The sequence below is a fragment of the Rhinolophus hipposideros genome (genome assembly GCF_964194185.1).
Source record: "Rhinolophus hipposideros genome assembly, chromosome: 19".
Taxonomy (NCBI): domain Eukaryota; kingdom Metazoa; phylum Chordata; class Mammalia; order Chiroptera; family Rhinolophidae; genus Rhinolophus; species Rhinolophus hipposideros.
In genome coordinates, this window is record NC_138065.1 from 1,781,737 (window position 1) to 1,798,030 (window position 16,294).

The window sequence follows — 16,294 nt, forward strand, 5'->3', positions numbered from 1 at the left end:
TCGGTTGCCGCATGCAAATCCCAACTGTTTTGAAATGAAATGTTGAGGAAAAAATAGGTTTTGGCTTTCCATCCCTTGGCATTTCTGCTAAATAGCAATAGTATGTTTGGTTTTCTACATATAGTCCTTCCTTTAAATTGTGCCCTATGTTGGATTTGCCCAGTTTTAGATAAAATATGTATTTTTTATTGAGATATAATTCAACTACCACAAAATTTGCTCTTTTAAAGTATACTGTTCAGTGGTTTCTAGTATATTAGCTACATGCAAAATTTTACAACCATCAGCACTATACAATTTCATTACCCTAAATTTGTATTTTTATTGTGTTGATTACACTGTAGATAACTGATCAGAGAACTGATATTTTACTTTGTACTTTTCACTGAGGGCAATCAAGTTTTGTAGCATTTAATTTTCAACATAACCTCTCGTCAAAACTCACAGTATTCTTTGATTGATTTATTCCTCCAAAAAATACGTGCATGCCTATCCTGTATAGTAAACAAGTAATTACGATGCAATGTAACTTTCATAATGGACACACAGTGTTTATGGAATCACAGAATGGTTGGGAGAAAGTGGTGAGCAGGAGTATATGCAAGGAAAGCTTTCCAGAGGAGCTCTTGTTTCAACTGGGTGTTGACATCTTTGTTAGAATTGCTACAGAGAAGAGAAGGGCTTTGGGGGCAGAGTAAATAAAGGGCAAAGGCATGCTTAGCATGTCTCCCAGAGGCTTGTCTGCCGTGCTGTGAAACAAGAATTTGCCATCCTTTAGTGTAGTTGAGTACTGAGAAGATAAACAGAACAGAGGACACGCAGGATACTTATATAATCAACTTACGTGTTGCACTCAGAAAACGTAGGGAGCCTTCGTGCCTTCGTTTTTTGGTCTGTGTTTACTTCTCAACAGATCTTGGGTTGAAGTTTCTTCTCTGACTTACAAAATGGGTTGTTTTAATTTTTAAATCACGTAGTGTTGCTTTTAATGTAAAATTTAAAAATAAAAATTGCATGACTATACTCATTTTTCTTAGGAATTTTTTCTTTGTTTTTAAAGTTTTGTGGTCCTACTTTATCTTACTATTCCTCTTAGAGGAAACATTCTGAAGTTAAAATTGCTTTTTTGTCAAGTTTTCCTAGTTGAGAAATTTGGGGGTTTTTTGTTTGTTTGTTTGTTTTTCGTAGTTGTAGTTAGTAGGAGCCCTATAGTTTATGACTGTATTGTTAAGCCTTACCAAAGATTAGTACCGGAATTTTATTTTACAAATCTGTTGATGGTCTTTGTGCAGGAGTGAAAAGTCAAGTAGGAATAATATTGGGGCAGATGGGTAGAGCTTCTGAAGGACAAAACTACAACAGCAGGTGGCATTAGAGATCAGGTTTAAGGATGAGTTGCAAGGATTTAGCTGTTAAAGTGGGGAGGGAAGTGAGGTGTATTGGGGGTTCAGGGCACAGGTGGCAAAGCTCAGCATGACCCTAGAGTGTCATTGGTCTGTTTAAAGATTCTCTTTCGGTGTATTTTCTTAAACCAACTACTTTGAAATCTAGGAATTAAGAATTCTCTTCCAAGAAGAAAAGGAAACTTTTGCTGGATGTCTAATATCCCCTCTCCCCTCCTAACTAAAAGGTGGAAAAATAGGAGGGTGTCATCCAAGATCTGTTTAATAACTGTTGCCTTCTTGTTATAAATGAGTATCACCTTGCACCAGCAAGTGCCTGATGTCAGGTATTAAGAAAGGTACATGCACTTGGGTAAAGACCAGAAGGGGATGGTCGTTCGCATGTTTGCACGTTAACTGTGGCTTCTTTGGAACCGTGTCTTTCTAAATGCTGGATTCGTGGTGTTCTTAAGGCTTCAGTTTCTCCAAAATCTATTCTCTAAATTAAGAGAAAACAGATCAGCAAAAGAAGATAATGTCAACAAAGGTGTTAGAAATGATAAGTGTGATTAAAGTGAAATAATTACGGTATCCAGAATTCACTCTCTAAACAAAACAGGTTCTGAACTATTACACGTGGTCTTTTCCTTCTCTTTATTTTTGTTCAGCCAAGGCGTGATCTATTGTTTTACCTTCATTTTTGGAAAACATCTCAAAGTCGAGTATACAAGCTTGCAGTGTAAAGTTCTGCTACTATATTAGGAAGTCAGAGTTTAGGAGGTGTGCCACAAGCATTTTGACAGAAATGCACAGATGGTAGATATAGACACTAGAATATTTTAGCTATTTTTAGCCAAGTTAACATAGAATTCTAACATCTCAGAATATATGGGAAAGCAGGAAGATGAACCTAACAATTGCAGGATGCAGTAGTAACTTGCACAGTAAAAGCCGTGAAAACAAGGTGGAACCTACTTCTGAACCCCACCTTTTCAGTTTTTGGCAAAATTACTGTCATTATCCTGTAGCTCCTTGTCTAGTCCTTGGTTGCATGGGTAGGGGGCTACAGACTGCTAAAGAAATCTCAGGCAGATCCTGAAAATTACAATCCAGAGGCAAGGGGAGCTTGGTAACTTTTCTTTTTAAGCCATTTATTTGTTATTTATGACCATTAGGAATTATTAAAGAAGTGGAAATTCTCCTAAGCATATCTGGTGACCTTTTTTTTTCTGTCTGTTTAAACCTCAAGAAGTAAATTATCTAAGATAAAAATGAAAAATTAGAAAAATAAAGTTAAGGTTATTAAGTTCCTAAACAAAAAGAGAAAAGTTTCAGAATATGATAGAGAAAGGAAGGAGGAGGAGGGAGTGGAAAGACTCTGCTCACGTATCGCTTGGTTCTGTGAAGTGTTGCCTGAACCCTCCCAGGCAGCGTTATGCTAACTTTTGTGCTTCCATTGCGTGTTTTTCTGTTTGTAACCTGTATCACGTACTGAAATTAATTTGTCTTTTATTAGTGAATGAATGCTCTTTGAGTGTCAGGATGATCTTTCTAGTTTTTTCATTTTATCAACACTGGAACATGCTTTAAAATAGTCCAGTACAATTATGGACTGTGGGTTACGCATAAACGAATTCATCACCACCACCACCACCACCAAAACTGCAACCCTTAAAATACAGGTTAAGGATAAGAGGATTTGTTTCCCTACCCGTAAATGGTGCTTTTGCATATACTTTCGTAATGGAGCTGCATAAATGTTTTCTCTCCTTTACTGAAAGTGTATATTCAAACTTTCAGGTCAATTTAAAACAGTCTGTAGTTTGCTACTTTTAAGACGTGTTACTACTGCTTGTAATGCTACCACCTGGAGCAGTTTCGTGAATTTCCTGCTAAAGGACAGCTTAGGTGACTACCCTCATCTTATACTGGGTCACACAGAACTTTGTCACAGCACGGTGGTAAACTAAGTTGTATATCGAATCTCCATTTAAAAACAGCCCTAACCCTAACATGTTCTTAGTTTAAGAAAACATTTTCAGACGTCAAACACCTTTTGAAAGTATTTACACATCTTAACGATTCATCCACCAAATGGTACCAGATGAACCCAAGTGAAACTTTTGTCGTTGTTACTATCAGCGTTATGTTTATACCAGTGCCTTTTGAAAACGTGTGTGTGTGTGTTCAGGCTCTTTAGCTCTAACTAGAGAATTTGAGACTTGCTAAATGGTCACATTTTCTCATCTTACCTGTACCTTGAGGGTTGAGTACCATCTATGAGTGTAATCTTTTTTATACTACCTTACGAAAAGGTCCAGAGGACAAGTCCACATTATCCCACTGCCACCTTTCCACTCCCATGTTTTTGTTGACAAAAGTTATTCAAGCAGGGAGATCTGATGGTATATACTAGGTATCTCCAGATCCTGCTTCAAATGGAGTTCTGTTATCTTACCTCAGATATTGTTTGTTTACTTTGGGAGCTGCTTGAGCTCGAGTTACTTTGTAGTGGAGAAGAAGAGAACAGCTGGCGCAGAGCCCAGCTGCTCTGTGGCTGCAGCTATTATGCAGATTCTCCTGGAATTCTTCACATTTCGGGAAAGGCTGCTTTTCTCCCTTTGCATACACAAAACAGACAGCTAAGGGGGCAGCCGTGATCTGTCCTAAGCCTTGGAGACAAAACAAGGTGCCCTGCCACTCTTTTCCCCAAATCACACCCATTAGGGAAGCATATGCTCCCATACATGGAGGGGAAAACAGATCCCTGCTAGTGCGGCATCTGCTATAAATACACCAGGAAGATTAAAACTACCATCGTCAGTTTCGTCTCAATTCTTGCTTTCAGTTTGCAGTAGAAACTTCTCTAATCAGCCCTGCATTTGGCTGATTGAGCAGTTCACTTTCTCTTAAAGTGTGGAATATTAGGGCAGCTGCTTCAGTGTGTGCTGTGGTTTGTTTTAATGGTGTACATAATGAGGTATGGTGAGTGGGAATGTAGTCGCTTCACTGTTGATCTTGCTAATGGAAAAAGTCATTATTGAACCAAATTGAGAGAAGGCATAGCTTCCTTAGTCCCAGAAAGTGAAGCCTAAATATCATCACATTGACTCGCTAATTCACATGCTGCTTGTTATGGTTGTCTGTTCATATCTTTGGTTTTAATGACTAACTCACTCCAGAGACAATCACATACAGACTGCTCCGTAAGTGCACATTGCTGGTTAATTCTGAGATACGGCTGCATAGGAATGAGCGAAGACTGTGGGGGAAATACCAGAAGGAAAGGCCCTACATGATGAGGTAACAAAACCCAGAGCCTTTATGAGACTTCATCAATAGGGAGAAAAGGTTGAATACTTGTTGAAAGAGAAGTTGTTTCCTGTCTGACCTCACTTTGTGGGTCAGAATTACAGGGTACATCGTTCTAAATTGTACCTCTTTCCCAATTAGTCAGACGGGGCTTGGGGGGAGAAATCCTGCGAGAAAGAGTATAGATTAAGTTAGATATGTGTGTGGTGGTGGTTTGTCAATTCAGGAGTGAAATAGGTAATGAAGAAGCTCCTGAAGACGTCCTTTCCTCTCCCGTTGCCACCTGGGGCAGGTTGGCATCGTGTGATTGTTCCCGAAATTCTGTTAAACAGCAAGACGAGCTCTCTGCTGGTGGAAGTTCATATCACGTAATAGTTTCTATGTTGTTATTGCTATTCTTCTCTCATAATGTTCTCTGAAGGAATCACACTTTCGTAGTGATGTGTTTTGGTTGACTCTTGATTATAATGGGGCAATATAGTATAAAGAGAATGAGCATAGCTGGAGTTTGGGCTTTAATCTGGAACGTAGAGTTCAAGGACAGTGCTTAATGATTTTGTAATTTAAGAAAAGCCCTTGGTGGTGTGCTTTGGAAAGAAAATAATTGGTGATTTTTTTTATTAAAATGCTCAACTTAATCATCTATATGTTAAATTTTCTTTAATTTTTTGTTTAGAGAACCCGCCCCTTCCCCATCCTCAGATGTTTTGGTTCTCTTTTGATTACATGCTACAAACTGAAACTATGTACCTTTCTTGAAGATGTTTTCTGAATATCTTCAGGCACAAACTTAAGGTTCTTGTTTTACTTACATTTCTAATTTCTAATGTAGTTTTGTGAGTAACATGTTTCATACATTTCATTTGGGAAAATTTTGTCCATAAACCTTTTTCTTCACATTTTTAGTGTTTGTCCTAGAGTTTACAATATACATTTACAAATAATATTAAGTCCACTTTCAGATAACACTGTGTTGCTTCACAGGTACTTTATAATAACAAAATAATTCAAATTCCTTCCTCCCTTGGCCCTTGTATCATTGCTATCATTCATTTAACGTATATAAGGATATATAAATATAAAGCCATACATTATCAAACACATTATTGCTATTATTATTTTAAACAAATTGTTAGATCCATTAAGAATAAGAAAGATAAAAGTTTTTGTTTTACCTTCACTTTTTCGTCCTCCAGACAAGTGCTTCTCCTTTCTTTATGTAGATCTAGGAATATACTGTCAAGGTTGAAGATCTATATGAGGAAAGCTTTCAAAACCTTACTGTGTCCTGAAAAAATGGAAAAGCTTAAGATGTTTTTGAATGAGAAAACATCATTGAAAATGTCAATTCTCTCAAAACTTATTTGCAAATTTTTTTATTGGAGTAAAAGATAGATAACATCACATTTATTTGAACCATTTTTACATGTACAGTTCTGTGGGCATTAAATACATTCATGTTGTTCTGAAACCATTGTTCCCATTTATCTCCAGAGCTTTTAAACGGTGACTCCCTATTACCCGCTTCCTGCAACCCCTGGCAACCGCCATTCTGCTTTCTGTCTGTGAATTTGTCTGCTCTAGGCACCTCATCTAAGTGGAATCATGTGGCATCTGCCTTTTTGTGACCGGCTTATTTCATTTCGCATGGTGTCCTTCAGGTTCATCCGTGTGGTAACGTGTCAGAATGTCCTCCCTTTTTAAGGCTGAGTAATATTCCATTGCGTGTATGGACCACAGTGTGTTTATCATTCATCTGTCGATGGAGTTGCTCCCACCTTTTGGCTCTTGGGAATCATGCTGCTGTGAACATCATTGTACAATATCTTTTCAAGTCCCTTCTTTCATTTCTCTGGGACGTTTGTAAATATGACAATCAAAGTAACATTTGCTGGCACTAGATAAGTTGCTTGTAAAGTTTAAATGAAAAATAAGCAAAAGTAGCCAAGACATTTCTGCAGAGAACAATAGCGCGGGAATCAGACTTATTATTAGATAATAAAGCAAAGTTAAAATCATTAGGATGTGTGAAGGCGGTGCATGGAAAGACAGAAAATCAATGACCCAGAATGGAGCCTGTAGCAGTAGGCCCACGTTTGTACGAGAATTTAGTACACAAGAAGTGTAGCATTTCCCATCAGAGGACCACTGATGAAATGATTCAGTAAATTCCACTAAACTAGGAGCTGTCTAGGAGATGTTATACATACGCATACACACATGTATTAAACTTCAGGAGTGTGTGGCTTTTTATCTTTTCACTGCTCTATTTCCTTTGCGAATAAAAAGATGCCATTGTTTTCCACATTTTAAAACTACTTCGATTCCACTTTATCTTCTAGCTCTGACCCCCATTTCTGTTTTCCTACTGTTCGTACGTGGTTTCAGATTTCTCTCTGCCCATTCTCTTTTAAACCCTTTCCAATCAGATTTTTGCTCTTGCACTTTATAGAGACGGCCGGGGCATGGTTTACCAGTGACCGCCCCCGCCCCCGCCCCCAATGCTAAATCCAACAAACAAATCTGTGTTCTCATTTCTCTTTGATCTGTCGGTGGCCACTCTTGGAGACATGTTCTTCAGTTCAGTTTCAAGGTACCACAGCTCTTTCACTCTGTGTCTTCTTTTTCCCCTTGTTACCTTCTGGCTCGTCGGTCTTTGCTGGTCGCCTTCATCTTCCTGATCTTTTAATGTTGCGGTGCCTGCGTCAGTCTTCCATCCTCTACTCATCTCTCTCTATTCATCCTCCCCTGGTTGTACCAACCAGTCTCAAGGCTCTAAGTACCTGTATGCTGTTGACTTCCAGATTTGAACCTTCCTGCTCAGACTTCTCTGTTCGGATGTTTAGAAGTCATTTCCGTCATTTCCGTCTTACCATGTCCCGAACTGAACTCCTGATCGTCATTTTTAAGCCTCCTCCTACCAGTCTCTATCTTCTCATCACTCCCGCTGTTGTACCATCGTCCAGCCACTGTCATCTCTTGTCAAGATAACGCCTGCAGCTTGCCACCAGGAGTCCATGCTGTTAACCTGACTCCCTGTAGCTTTATGAAGAGAACAGCTAGAGGGAGGGACTCCTTGAAGACGTAGGTGAACTCATGTCACACTTCTGCTCAGAACCTTTCGTGCTTCCCCATTTCATTCAGAGGCAAAGCTCAAGCCTTTGGACTGGCCTGAAGGCCCTTCGTGGGCAAGCCGTCTGGTCACCTGCGTGTTACTCTCCATAGTTGGTCCAGGCCTGCTGCTGCAGCCGCTCTCCTGCGGGCCTGCTGACCTCCTCACTTCACCTTTGCTCAAAGTGGCTGGGCAGTGAGGCCCAGCCCAGTCCCCTAACTCAATTTCCCAGACTCTCCTAGAACTCTCAGTTGCTTTCTGTTTTTCCCATAGCAGTTACCACCATTTAACAAATAATATTTTTAAATTGTACTGTTTTTCTCTCTTGTCTTTCTCTCCCACTAAAATGTGTGCTTTGTGAGAGCAGGCATTTTTGTCTTTATTGTCTTTGCTGTATCTCTAGCAATCAGTAGTCATCCAGTATTTACTGAATGAAGAATTAGGTCACAAAACCTTCCAGTGGCTTCCCCCGTCTCTTGGACTGAAATGAGTCTGTCCCCTTATACCCCTGCCCGACTGCTCTTCCCTTGATGACTCCAGCAAACCTGGATTCCTTGAATCCACCAGACCAGCTCCTGCCGCACAGCCTTTGCTCTTGCTGTTTCCTCTTGGGTATTATCGTTCTTCTCCTGGGTAACTACAAGGATGCCTCCCTCACCTCCTGTGGGTTTCTCCAGAAGTGTAATTTCAATCAAGACTTTCTTGACAGCCTGCTTTAATGCTGGAAGTCCCTTCCAACCCTAGTCTCTTTTCTCCTTCTATACTCTGATTTTCTGTATAGTTCATTTTACCATCTGATATACTGAATGTTTTACTTATCTTTTATTGCCGCTACCCTTCTCATGTATTAGAATGAAATCTCCATGGTGAAAGGGATTTTTTTCTCACTGCTGTTATTCTTAGCCCTTAAATAGTAGTTACTTAATAACTATTTGCTGAAAAAATGAATTCCTGATGAAGCAAGAATTTTAGATTATAAAGTAAATAAAATCAATAGTGTTCTTGAATACCATCAATTTATAGAGTTAGAAATATAACAGAAAAGAATTTATTCACAAAAGTAACAGCAGTATTTATGTAATATTTAGAAGTAAACTTGAGAGCAAGTGTTTAGCATCTATATGAATAAAATTATCCAGTAACACCAAAAGGCTTGACTCAGTCAATAAATTTACTTTGTTATTGTGGAGCTAATATTAATGTTGAGATAGCTTTTTTCTACATTAATACACAACGTTAAAGCCATTTGGAGTTTTTAAACCTTCAAATGGATCTCAAGGTCATCTGGAAGTATACATATGCAGAAATGACCCGAGAGCCTTGTGAAATGTTCTGAAATTACTGGTAATGGTGGCACAGCTCCGTGAATATACTGAAAATTATGGAACTTGTGCTTTAAAAGGGTGACTTTTATGATATGTGAATTGTGTCTCAATAATGTTAATAAAATAGCTAAGGAATTTCTATAGGAATACAAAAAGGAAAACATTAGTCTTTTTCAAGTATTAAAAAATATAAAGTTAATAATTAGTGACTTAGGAATAAACATAAATATGCAGGAAGCAAAATGGAGAGCTTAGAGAAAGACCCAAATAGGAATAGGAATACATGATGAAAGTATTTGAAATCAGTGAACATGACATGTTATGAGTAATGGAAAAACTCTTAGAACAATGGACAGATCTTTTGAGGTAAAGGCGACTTCCCTACCCAACAGATTATATTTTAAAAACTCAGCAGATAGATAAAGTTTTTAAAAAATGAAACCGTGAAAGTATCCATTGAAAATGTCATGAAGGTTGTCATTTTTGGGAGGACATGGTCTTTCCAAAGATGATACGAAAACAGAACTAGAAAGCTAGAGACTGTTTTATATGATACAGTGTTTAAGAGCTTTGGCTACGAAGTCAGACCAGGTTTAAATCATACCTCAGTCACTTACTGGTTAAGTGACCTTGGGCTGGTAATCTAATATCTAAACTGTTTTAAAAGCTATTTAGTAAGGATAATTATAGTAACTGCATCATATGGTTGTTGTAAGGATTAAGTGGCGGATTACGTGAGGTACTTGGTACAGTTGTCCATATGTGTTCGAATACATAACATGCTTTAACTTCTTTTTGAGAAAAATAATTAGAAGTGGAAAGACAACGGATAAATTAAGGGAAATAGGTGCAACATGAGAGAAACAAAGAACTATTATTCCTAAAATATTAAAGGTTCTTCTAAATCAGAAATGATACACTTCACGATTTGGAAAAATAATTATGAATCGAGACCTTGAGCAGCTATTTCACTGCTGAGGAAATACACATGACCAGTAAAATCATGTGACAAGACATTCAAAATAATAGGTAATAAAATGTAAACAGAAATGCAGAAAAAGTCTGTCTGTAGGTTGTAAAATATTAAATACTGACAATGGGAATAAAAAGTCTTTCCTTCACACCTAAAACATTAAACGCAGATGGCTTAATAGGAAAACATTACAAGCCATACAAGCACACAGACCAACAGTAGGGAAAGAATCAGTAGAGCAATAGATCGACATAGACTTTATAACCAGAGAACTGGGAATATTGAAACCATCTGAAAGACTTTGAAGTGAGGAAACAATAGCCATTTATAAAAGGTTTTCAGGACAATAACAAGTGGATTGAAAAATGAACTAAATAGTAGTTAATCCTAGAAATAATGACATTTGAAATGAAAACTCAGTGAGTTTATTGGAACAGTTAATGAGTCACTTTCTGGAGCTTGCTGTAATCAAATTACCCACTTTCAAGGTTGGGGAGAGTATCGTGAATACTGTTAGTGTAATGTTTAATTTCAAAATGGTCAGGCTCAGGGTTGTCAGATATTATTATTTCTGCCATAAGAACCATTGCCTAACAATGTGGAATAGCACAAGTCATAAAGTATTATCTTGGGTTACAGAAATGTTGTGTTTATACAGTCTGGATTTTTATCAACTTTTTTTTTGTTACAGTGTTCTGGCACTTTGCTTTCCACCATGTAACTGTTGTATTAATACATACCCTTTAACCTTTGGGCAATTCCACCTTTAGACATTGATCGGAAGGAAATAATTGGACAAGTCGGCAGAGATTTATATAATTTGATGTTCATCATTATATTACTTATAAAAATAACCAGAATTATTTAAAAAGCAGCCTGTAGGTGTCTGACTTTACAAATTATGGACTACTATGAAACCATTGAATTAATCATCAAACTCGATTTATTTACATAGAAAGGTGTCTTCCTTGTATTAAGTAGGCTAACAGAACAGCAAGCTTTTTCGGCCCTGTTTTTATAAAAGAATGTACATGTGTATATTTCTGGGTACATGATGAAATATCTGAAATGTGAAAACATTTATACACGGATGATAGTGGTCATACTTTGTCTCTTTTAATTAGCATACTTTTATATTTGGAATAAAACTATTTTCATGTTGAAAACAATTATATGCCTAATGGGATATTTTGATACAGTTCTTTTTCATTGGCTAATATATAACGTACTCTCTTAAAAATGATACCTCTTATTGCTAGTTGTCATTTTAAAGGGTTCTTAGAAATGCAATAGAATAATATTACTGGTGTGAAATATAGTTTTCAATATCTTATAATATTATCTTATTCACTCAGTTTATCTAATGTCAGGATTTAGAAGAAAAGATCTTTGAAACCCAAACGAAATTATCTGTGTATGTCTCCCTCCACCCCGCTTTTTATCATAGATCATTTACCGTGGGATACTAACTCTGTTTTAGGCTGATTTTAATTAATCTGAGATACTTATTTCTGACAAAGGTGAAAAACCAGATTTGAGTACAAATTCTTCATCAGGTCAAGGGAGTTGGGTACTTTTCTCTTAGACAGCATTTTTAAATTAACTTACTAGTCAAGTGTAACATTGTAAGTGAAACCGCTCAGTGAATTTTCAGAAACTGCCACCCCATGTAACCAGCATCCAGTGTGAGAAGTAGAACGTTACCAGCACCGGCAGGGCTCCGTGCGCTTGTTTCCCCCACTGCCCCACGCCTGTTAACATCATCATCAGTTATGCTGGTCGGTCTTGAGCTCCAGGCAGAGGGAGTTGGGAGTGGACGCTTTTGTTGTGGCTTCTTCACTCAGTGTTGTTGGTGAGCTTTATCCGTGTTATCACGTAGTCATCGTTTGTGCCAACAGATTTTTAAAGGTGTCACAAACAATATTGAGGGACTTGAAAGTGACGTAATTTTCAGACATAAATATATTTAATACTTCAAATAATAAAGCCTTTTAATTTTTAAGTTCTAAAAATAACTGTAAAAGTACAGAATGGGAATATTATTTCTTTAATAGAATGGGAAGAAAATGTAAGTGTTTCTTTAGTTACAAGGTTAATATGTATCAGAGACTGTCAGAAGAGCCAGTTTCTTCTTGGGCAAAATTGTAGGGTTCAGTCCAAAAGAAGAGATAGTTCCCTTAATTCTGAGTTGAGCAAATATTGATTGTATTGTTCTATTTATTTATTGTTCTATTTGCTATGTGTAAAGAGGAATATTGACAGACAGAAACATGTATTTCAGGAAATGACCAGAAAGAAGTGGAACTGCTTGGGCCAGAAGGTTCAATATGTTGATTGAGGTCAAATGTGTGAAAAGCTGTTGAGAAGAAGAGGAGTTAGACGTATTCTTCTATCTGATTCGAGAAAGTGAGACTCAGATCAGTAAAAGAAAATTGTGGAAAGGTAGATTGTACTTCACTCTGGGGAAGAACTTTTTCTTAACCATATTTCTCTATGGTCCATTTCAAATTAAGAAGTAGAGTGACTGGTAGTGCGCTAGTGAAGACACTAGAGATGTGTACCCATTACCAGGGTTATCTTGTACATTTCCTACCTAACATTTGGAAACAGTCAAATGTACAGCGGGCCCTGGTTCATTTTAACGCGAATGCTGTTTAGAGACCAGAGTCTTTTGAGTGTTAGAGGTGTTCGTTGCTACTGGGTTTTCGTTGCTACTGGGTTTTCGTTGTTTTCAGATATTTCATTGAACAGATATTTCATTGAACATAGGGGTGTGTGTGTGACAGAGAGAGAAAGAGAGGCACTTCGTGTATTTATAATTTTAACGTGAAATTACTGGGTTTTCACTTCTTTGATTTTTATATTGTATCTCCTTTTTTCTTCCAAAATTTTGGTTCCTGTTAACACTCACTAGTAACTTACTTGATCTGTGTATCTATCAATCATCTTATGTAGGTTTAAAATAACTGAACCAATGTTACCGCTAATATCTTGCTCACTGGATGCAGTTTAAGATATCTTTATTGTCAGTCTTTTTGTCTTTAGAATGTATAGTGTGATCACTGTTTTAAAGTAATTCAAAATAATTATTTTCCATATAGTTATGTAATTAATTTGATAGATATATTTGTTTCCATTGTTTTCAGTATTTAGAGACTTGGGATATTTTGCTTTATGACATAATTTTGTTTCTTAAATACGTAAAAGACTTAATTGTAAAGTCAGAACCGTAAAGCAGATTCACAGAAATCTTACTTGTAGACTTGTTTCTTCCCTCTAGGTCAGTGTTTTTATTAATCTTTGCCTTGTTCTTCCATTTTTAATGTAATCAGGTGTAATGCAATGATTACATTGCCTCCGTTCCCATCTTACACAAAAGAGAGCGTATTGTATAAGTCCTGTTCTCCGAGCATGCTACTCAGCGTTACAGATGTACTTTGGTTTATTCAGCGAGTCTCCAGTAGGCAATCATTTGGATTATTTTAGGGCTTTACTATTAAAATATTGGTACATTTTATAGCTTTCTGGAGACATTATGTTTTTGCCAGCGTATCTTGGGATAAATCTCCTAAAAGTGGGATTCCTTGGTTGAAAGTATAGGTAAATGGATGTGGTATTTTGCTAGTTATTACTAATTTCCCTTCTATATGGATTATACCATTTTATATACAGCACATTTTCACACATGTATGCTTGAATTTGTTCTTGGGTTTTCTGTCTTGCTCCATTGGTTCTTTTGTCTTTTCATGTGTTCTATACTGTTTTAGTGATAGAGGCTTTAAAAAATAATATTTGCTACGATTATCCCTTTGCTTTTCTTATTTTTAGATTTTGCTGGCTATTCATGCTTGTCTACTTCTCCCAATGAATGTTATAATTTTTCTTATTACTCAAAGAAATCTTGATATTTTGGGGGGATCGCATTAAATTTATAAGTTTGCTTAGGGAATATTGTCATTTTTAATGTCTTCCAGTCACAAACACAGTATGTGTTTTCGTTTGTTTTTTATAGTTAAGAATTGTTTATGTCAGTTATACCTCAATAAAAAAAAATTATGCTGAAACGTGAAGAAAAAACCCTTTGTCATCCAAAAGTAAAACAGACTGTTGTAAAAAATAATTTATTTGTAAAGTATATAGTGAGGATTCATGCATTAGATAGCAAGTTACATTAATGACTTAAAAGTTACTTCCAACTCTTAAGATTTTATATAAAAACATTTTAAAGAAGATTTGAATGTATTTTATTGTCTTTTCTATAGCCCTCAAATTAAGAGAAAACTTGATTGTTAAAGACTATAATTGAGAAGCGTTAAAGGAGTGGAAGTAAGTCTGAGATTGTCCTGTATTGGTTTGAAATCAATGGAGGAGGCGGGCGATAAACCATGATTTGAAAAGAGGACCATGGGATATTACTTCTCTTTTCAAAAACAGTACATTCATATGCTAATGTGTATTTAGTCAGTCTAAAGTAAGATGAAAGTAGACTATTAATTTGCCTTTTAAAAGCAATGTCACAAAATATCATAGGGATATTTCTAAATACCCAGTAAAAACGAGATGTACATGGTTGAAAGTCAACCAGCATAACGTGTTGATGGCCTCTGAAATAGCAGCAGAACTAGCATACTTTGGCATTCGTGTAACATTATTAGGTTTTTTTATTTTTATTTAATTTTAATTTAAGTATAGTTGGTATACAATATTATATTAGTTTCAGGTGTACAGTGTAGTGATTTGACATTTTTATACCTTTCAGTGTGATCACCACACTAAATCTAGTGGTCATTTGTCACCATGCAAACTTACCGCAATACTGTTGAGTATATTCCCCTTCACCTTTTTTGTCCACCCTCCCAACCCTCCCACCCCTCATCAACCATCAGTTTGATCTCTGTTTCTGTAAGTCTTATGTTAGATTCCAAACACAAGTGAAACCATACGGTATTTGTCTTTTCTTTGCCTGACTTGTTTTACTTAGCATAATACAACAGGTCCGTCCGTGTTGTCATAAGTGGCAAGATCTCATTCTTTTTCGTTGCTGAGTAATAGTTCATTGTCCATATGTACCACATCTGTGATCATTCATCTGTCACCTCAGACCTACCGTGTGTCCCTGAAAAGAAGACCTAGCCGGACCATCTGCTCTAAGACGTCTTTTGGAGCAAAAATTAATATAAGAGCTGCTCTTATTTTACTATAAGACTGGGTCTTACCTTATAATGTAACATAATATAACATAATACCAGGTATAATATAATATAATATATGATACTGGGTCTTATATTAATTTTTACTCCAAAAGATGCATTAGAGCTGATGGTCTGTCTAGGTCTTATTTTTGGGGAAACACGGTAGGTTGCTTCCATGTCTTGGCTACTGTAGTAATGTTGCAGTGAACATAGGGGTGCATGTATCTTTTTGAGTTTGTGTTTCCTTTTTCTTCGTATAAATACCCAGAAGTAGAATTGCTAGGTTGTATGGTGGATCTATATTTTTAGTTTTTTGAGGAACCTTCATACTGTTTTCCAGAGTGGCCGCACCAATTTGTAGTCCCACCGAAAGCGCACAAAGCTTCCCTTTTCTCCACATACTTGCCAACACATGTTATTTGCTGACTTTTTGATAACAGCCCTTCTGATTGGTGTGATACGGTATCGCATTGTGGTTTTGATTTGCATTTCCCTGATGATCAGTGACGTTCAGCACCTTTTCACGTGCCTGTTGGCCATCTGTGTGTCCTCTTTGGAGAAAAATCTCTTCATCTACTCTGCCCATTTTTTTATTGCATTGTTTATATATTTTTGTAATTGACTTGTATGAGTTCCTTCTATATTTTAGATGTCAACCCCTTATCAGATATATCATTTGTGAATATTTTCTCCCATTCAGTAGGTTGTATTTGTTTTCTTGATGGTTTCCTTCACTGTACAGAAGCTTTTTCGTTTGATGGAAGTCCCATTTGTTTATTTTTGCTTTTGTTTCCCTTGCTTGAGGGGACACATCCAAAGATAGTACTCAGATTGATATCAGATAGCTTACCTATGTTTTCTTCTAGGAGTTTTATGGTTTCAGGTCTTATATTTAAGCCTTTAGTCCATTTTGAGTTTGTGTTTGTATATGAGGTATATGAGTGGTCCACTTTCTTTCTTCTTTCGCATGTATCTGTTCAGTTTTCCCAACACGGCTT

General features: G+C 36.8%; 1 protein-coding gene across 5 annotated transcripts in view; it reads left to right on the forward strand.

The window, feature by feature from the left end:
- ASH1L (ASH1 like histone lysine methyltransferase) overlaps nt 1-16,294 on the forward strand; it is a 116,252-nt gene that overhangs the window by 28,611 nt on the left and 71,347 nt on the right. The window contains exon 1 of one of the 5 annotated variants that reach the window (XM_081025487.1): nt 14,367-14,430. The exons of the other annotated variants lie outside the window; for them this stretch is intronic. The gene's annotated coding sequence lies outside the window, so the exon portion shown is untranslated. Of the gene's footprint in view, nt 1-14,366; nt 14,431-16,294 lie in introns of those variants that run through there. 5 annotated transcript variants of the gene reach the window in all.